General features: G+C 39.1%; 1 long non-coding RNA gene across 2 annotated transcripts; it reads left to right on the top strand.

Annotated features, from left to right (window-relative positions):
- The first annotated feature begins 5,046 nt into the window (after positions 1-5,046).
- LOC135407767 (uncharacterized) lies at positions 5,047-5,991 on the top strand. 2 transcript variants are annotated; one of them, XR_010427019.1, is made up of 2 exons: positions 5,047-5,286; positions 5,843-5,991. It is a non-coding gene; the product is annotated as an uncharacterized LOC135407767 (long non-coding RNA). The 2 variants fall into 2 exon arrangements; XR_010427018.1 differs by having other exon boundaries at positions 5,807-5,991.
- Positions 5,992-6,584: the final 593 nt, after the last annotated feature.

Below are 6,584 nucleotides of genomic sequence, written 5' to 3'. Positions count from 1 at the left end.
TCTTGTTATTTTTAATATTTTTTTACCCTCGTCCTCTTTAAGAGGTTAAACTTGCAACCTGAGCCAGTTGCTCTGATAGCAAGGCAAGTCTTGGCTGTGTAGGTAGCAGTGCTGGATGTGTCCTGTAGCTAGCTCCCTGTCCCATGGTGCTGCTGCATATACCTGTCACAGCACTGGAAATCCTTTTAGGCACAAAGGTGTGAATAGCCAGATCCGTGGAACTGCAGCTGACACATGTCAAGGAGGCTGAGAGGGTAAGGCCACCAACCCTGAGTGCCAGGTCCTTTACAGCATCTAGAATCACAAAAAGTAGTGTGGTGAGCTTGGGAAGCAAAATGTTGTTACAGCAAACTGGATGCTCTCTGCAAAATATTTCATCAGTACTTTAAAATCTGAGATTTATTGATCAGAGAATTTTGCAAGGATTTAGTACAGTCAAGCAAAAAATTCACAGACATATCTGATAATCTTAGAGGTGCATTGATTTTAGATCAGGACCCTTATTGTGTCACTATAATCATCTGGAAGTCCTTTGTGTGAGACGTATGCAAAGACATTTTTCTCTCTCATATTCGCAAGTTTTGATGACAAAAACTCCATCAATATTTTTTAGAAAAGAAAGCCAAAAGCAGCCACACACACAAAATCAGTGCCACCAGTACCAAATATGTCATACAGTTATATGGATATTTAGAGACCAGTTTCTATATCATCTCAAATTGTTTATGCCATTCTGTAGATTAGTAAGAATCCCACTGAAAGTCTTCCTCAGTGATCTATGAATGCCTTGTTAAGTAAAAGTACAAGTTTATATCATTATTTTTGTTAGGACATTGAACTATTAAAGGACAATTTTTTGTTATACAAGAAGCATTAAAAAAGTAATGATTCAACTCTGTTCAAACTTTCTTTTTGAAGACATTTTTTAAAAAATCTGAAAAATTAATATTATTTTTCAAAAATATTTCAGGTTACCTGAATAATCAAACTTCTTAAAATGAAAATATAAGAAGAAATAGTCCAAAGTTTTATACTAGTTTAAAAAGAGTGTTCATAGTAATAAAAAGTTCCCAAAATTCTACTGTAAATAACCTAAAAATAATGAAAATAAACCCTTTCTGTTATTCTTTATAAGCAACATTCAGAAAGTTAAATACATAATGTACCCTATGGGTTCATGAATTTATTCTTCACCATCTGGTGGCCTGATTCTTACCTCTCACTGGCCTTGCATCAGTGTAACAGTTAGCAAGTCCATGGGTATACTTTTGAATTACAAAGATAAAAAGATATGCCTATTTACGGTCACCTTGCTAAATCTCTAGGGTTGTCAGATTTGTTAAATTCATAAGTGTTTCGAGGAAACAGGTTTCTCTGTAAATAAACAAAAACAGTAAACAGTAAGCAGTAAACAAATTGCATTTTTGTCCTGTCAGTCAGACCTTCTCTCTTCATTTTACAATCTTAAAATGTGTTACGTTGGAAGGGGATCAATCTAGTTCAACTCCCTGCTCCTTGCAGGACTATCTAAAACTAAACTGTATGATAGGGCATCATCCAGACAGCCCTTGGCCTCTGACAAGCTTGGTACTGTGACCTCTTCTCTGTGGAGCCTGTTCCAGTGACCAAAAACTCTCCTGACAAAGAACATTTTCCCAGTGTTCAACAGGAATTTCCCCAGATGAATCTTCACTCTGTTTCCTCGTGTCCTGTTGCTGGTTGTCAGAGAGACCAGATCCTTCTCCATCACCCTCCATGAGGAAGCTGTAGTGTCTGGTAAGGACAACCCACAACCTTATCTTCTCAAGGTGAACAAAGAGTGACCTCGTATGCCTTGTCCTCAAGGCCTTTCACCGCCTTGGTCACCCTCCTCTGGATACTCTCTAATAATCTGATGTCCTTCTTTTACTGAGGCACCCACACCTGCACACAGGACTTGATATGGGCTGCACCAGCACACTGTAGAGTGGGACGATCACCTCCCTCGACTGGCTGATGATGCTGTGCTTGATGCACAACAGGACAGGTCTGGCTCTTTTGGCCACCAGGGCATATCATTGACTCGTATCCAACTTGCCATCTACCCAAACCAAGGAATCTCTTTAATATTTCTCTCTGGTCTCTCCATCAATTATGTGTATCCAGGATTACTCTGTCCCAGGCAGAGAATCTGGCACTTACTCTTGTCAAATTTCATGCTATGGGTGATTGCCCAGCTCTCTAGTTTATCCTCATCGCTCTGTAAGACCTCTCTACCCTGGAGGGAGTTTGCAGTTCCTCCTATTTTAGTATAACTGGCAAACTTAATATACATTTAATTCCTGCATCCGGGTAATTTATAAAACTACTGAAGAGCACTGCCCTAAAATTGAGCCCTGGGGAACCCCACTGGTGACTGGCTGCCAGCCTGATATAACCCCACTTACTGACCTATCAACCAATTGCTGACCCAATAAATTATGAACTTGACTAGCTGTGTGCTGGACATTTCGTCCGGAAGGACACTGTGAGAGACTGTATCAAAAGCTTTGTTAAAATCGAAGAGCCCACATCTACTGCCTTTCCATGGACAACTAGATGGGTGGTGACTTTGTCATAAAAGGAAACTAATTTAGCGAAGCAGGACTTTTCCCTCATGAATCAGTGCTGGCTGTCACCAGTGACTGTATTGTATCTCAAGTGTTTTTCACTAACTTCCAGAAAAAATTTGTCCATAATTTTACAAGTCACTGAAGTGAGACTGACAGGCCTCTAATTACCAAAGTCTTCCTTCCTAAAATTTTTGAAAACTGGGAGATCATTTGCTGTACTTCCAGTTGACTAGGACCTCTCTAGATTCACAATACTGTTGAAAAATAGTGGAGAGAGGTTCTGCAATGACATTAGCCAGCTTTTTCACTATACTGGCAGGGTCTCAGTGGTTCTCATAAATTTATATGCATGTAGCTGAAACAGTAAGGCCCAAAAAAATTCAGAGTCAGCTGGGAGCTTATAATTTCCCCAATTACAGTCTTCCAAAACAGAGCTCAGGACTCAATGGTGTTAAAGAAAGAGGAAAAAAAGGCACTAAATGCCTCTCCTTTGTCTACATCTTGTTTTTGAGGTGACTGACCTAATCGAATAACGGATGACTATTATCTCTGGTTCTTCTTTTTTAGTTAACATATTTAACAAAGGAGCTTCTTTTGTTGTCCTTCACAGTGCTGTTGAGTTTGGACCTTAATTGAGCTTTGGCCACATGAATTTACTCTCTACAGTGTGAACAGTATCTCTCTTGTCCTTCTGTGTTACCCTGTTTTCTTCAGCCCTGTGCTGTCTAATCTTTATCTGAGATTCAGAGCTTTCTGAATCTCTTACTTTGAATCTCTAAATAAGGTCATTTAGATCAGTCTTTACTAGCTTATTTGTTTGTTTGTTTGTTTTTAAGTCCAGGTAAGACATATTCACCAATTTTAACACCTTGTTAAAGCCTCCTATCAACCCCTTCATTCTTTCTGTAGCCGGAAGTCTTGATATTTCAGTCCAACAAAGTGTGAATTCTTGTGTGCATAAGAGATGAAGCTGTTCAGCTTCTTGTTGGACAGGCTCTCTGTTGTCACACCATCTCATATGCATCCCCTTCAGGGTGTAAGAGTGAAGGAATAAAAGTTTCTTCACATGACTTTACTGAGCATGGCCTTAGACTTGCCTTAGGCCAAACCATGATTTTACATAAGAAATTGGAGAGTGGATGTTATGTTAAACATTTTGAAAGTAAAATGAAATTAATTCACTGTTTAATTTTTCTTGATGCCTTAGACCTTTGAGGTCCAGAACACGGTGTTGTCTTTGTCCAGGAGGGTGAAAATACTGTAAAAAACCCATAGTGCCATCATGCGACACACGTGTATTTCTGAAGATCACATCGTGACCTTGATTTTATGAACTTCAGGAATGTAGTTTAATCAGGTAACTACTTTCAAGCCTGTAAGATGGGAACCTCATTTTAATGATAGTTCTTTGCAAATTTAGCTCTTGAGTGATTGTTGAAGATAAACACATGGGAAATAAGAGGACAAAAGTCATGAAACAGGACAACAACGGGCGGCTTGAGAAGAGGCTTAAAGTCTTGTTCTCAATGTACGTCTTTTTTTTGCTTTCCACAAAAGATGCATGTTGAGGAGTGCTAGACTTCAAAATGGAAAGAAATAACAAAATAAAAGCAAATTTATTTACAGGGATGATATACTTAAGGGACGTTATACTTAGGGGATGAGACACAGCAACTCAGGTTAGTTGTATAATTGATTTTAATAATAACGGATCTCTTCATAATACTTTTTCTTTCAATTTCCATTAAATAAAGTCTTTAAGATGTCTTAGAGGGCAAAAATAGTTGTAATATGATTCTAAAATGTAGGAATTTTCCTGGAGCCAGATCCAAAGGGGTGCACCCACAGTCAAGCCCTCTCTCAACCAGAGTACATCCAAGATGAATTTGACTCACCGGTGTCAGAAACATTAGCCTAATTCAGAGACTGCTCAAAGTTTTCAGCTGACTGATTGGGCATTCAGTCAGACCTCACCTTTTGGCCAACATAAAATGCTCTACCATACTGACCCGAATGCTCGTATATATTGTCATTGCTTTTTCCCCTTTATAAAAATTATGTTGGAAGAATATGTTGGAAGGTAGCCAGCAACTACCTTAAGCCTGTACAAGTTTATTATTTCCTTAATAGGTTGACAGTGTCAGACAGATTCCTACAGTACAGCAAAAAGTTTGGTTGATATTTAATCTGGAGTTATGTCATATCAGACTTTGAATATTTAAAGTTCTTTAAAAAATTAATTTCCTGGAGGACAGCCAGTTTTTGGGAGTTATTTCTCATAATGTGATAATGTATTTCTCATAATAACCTTCCCTTGGAAGTATGGGCTACAGAAATGGGGCCTTTCTCTTCTCTTCAAAGGCTGCAGGAGCATTAAGAGAATTCCAAGTACATGACAACATAGGGTGTGGTAGACAGGAGTCCTGCCTTTCCTGCTTTCAACCAGTTACATCACAATGCCGGTATTCTTTGTCAGATGCTTCTAGGAAGCAATCATTTATTCAAACCAACACCCAGAGAAGAGTGAAGTGTTTTGAGAGGGATGTTCACTGGTCATGCTTTGGTGTCACATTGCGTGACTCCGGCTTGGGGAGGGTAATGATGAACTTCTTAAGTGGGTCCCTTAGGAGGAATGAAGATACTCTATAATGAAAGAATGACTGCAGATGAGTAAAGTCAGGTAGACTAACAGAAGGTATTAATAATCACCATCAAGATGACTATTTCTCAAATCCACTAACAAAATAAAGTCTAGTGCTTGTTTATAGAATAAGACAAGTTTAGGTCATATGAACCAAAGTCTGATTGTGTGGGGGATTCAGTGTGTAGGAAGTTCACTCCAAAGCAGGCTTTCTCCAAATCTGGCTGCGTGCAGCTGTAAGAAAAAGAACTGTGAAAGCCTGAAATAGCTATCAGGAGCACCTTGCTCTGACACACTATTACCTCCACAGCAGCCTCAGGAGGAATACCACTGCTGTGCATTGTCCTGTGTCCAAATTCCAGGGAACACTGGAACATGAACATGGTGATGTGAAAGTAGCAGCCCATTTTATTTATGTTAGTTTTGACACACTGTCTCAGTGACACCTTCTAAAAGCTATTAATCTCCTTTCTGGAACTCCTTGCCATGGTCTGGGAGAAGAGAGCAGAAAAGGGAAAGCAGTAACAGCATTCAGAAAACCAGATTATTATTATTTTCTTGCCTTTGTTTAAAGGGAGGAGATGAGACTGCTGCACTTACTATTTCACAGACTTGCACAAGAACCCAGATGAATCAGAACTGAAAGCATACAGAGAAGGTCCAGTTTTTCAACGTGTTCCCAGCAACTTGTACCAATGCCTCCTGCTGAGTTCAGAAGCATTAATCATTGCACATGGAGAACATAGAAGCGTATCTAAAGCATTATTATTCTTTCTCTACTGCTTTTGCCCATGTACATACATGATTTCCTTAGGTGCTACCGCCAGTAGGCAGAGATTGTAAGTACCATTTATACAATCCGCTTTACTTTAAAAATATATGGGACAACGAACTACACCTATGGGTCAAGCTTAGTATAAAGAGCTTAGAGGCTGTGGTAGTCATTTGCGTCAGAGTTACAGTGGCATTGATATATATAAGGCTGTAAGCAATACTGGAGACTGTACATAGAATTCTGTGCAACACCCAAGAGCATGCAGGCATCTCAATAACCTTCAAGGCCAGTGGTTTAATTTTTTTTCCCAATTACAAACTTCATAATATTTTCCTGCATAAAAATACATTGCTGCACAATAGCTTTAAATATCCTGACAGTAGTTTATACAGACAAGTTAGCAAAACAAGCCTAAGAAACCGTCTACAGATCTCCCACGATTTTTGAGCCTCTGATTGAAAAACTATTTCATTGAGCTGTGCTCCCAATGCACCAACAGAACTGAGTCCTTTAGCTGTTGTGAAATTAATAATGTGTGTCAGTTTTACAAATAAAATGAGCAAGAGACCTCTAGATG

This window comes from Pseudopipra pipra, chromosome Z, assembly GCF_036250125.1.
Source record: "Pseudopipra pipra isolate bDixPip1 chromosome Z, bDixPip1.hap1, whole genome shotgun sequence".
Lineage (NCBI taxonomy): Eukaryota > Metazoa > Chordata > Aves > Passeriformes > Pipridae > Pseudopipra > Pseudopipra pipra.
Note: the sequence above shows the minus strand (reverse complement) of the source record. Positions and strands in the feature narration are given on the sequence as shown.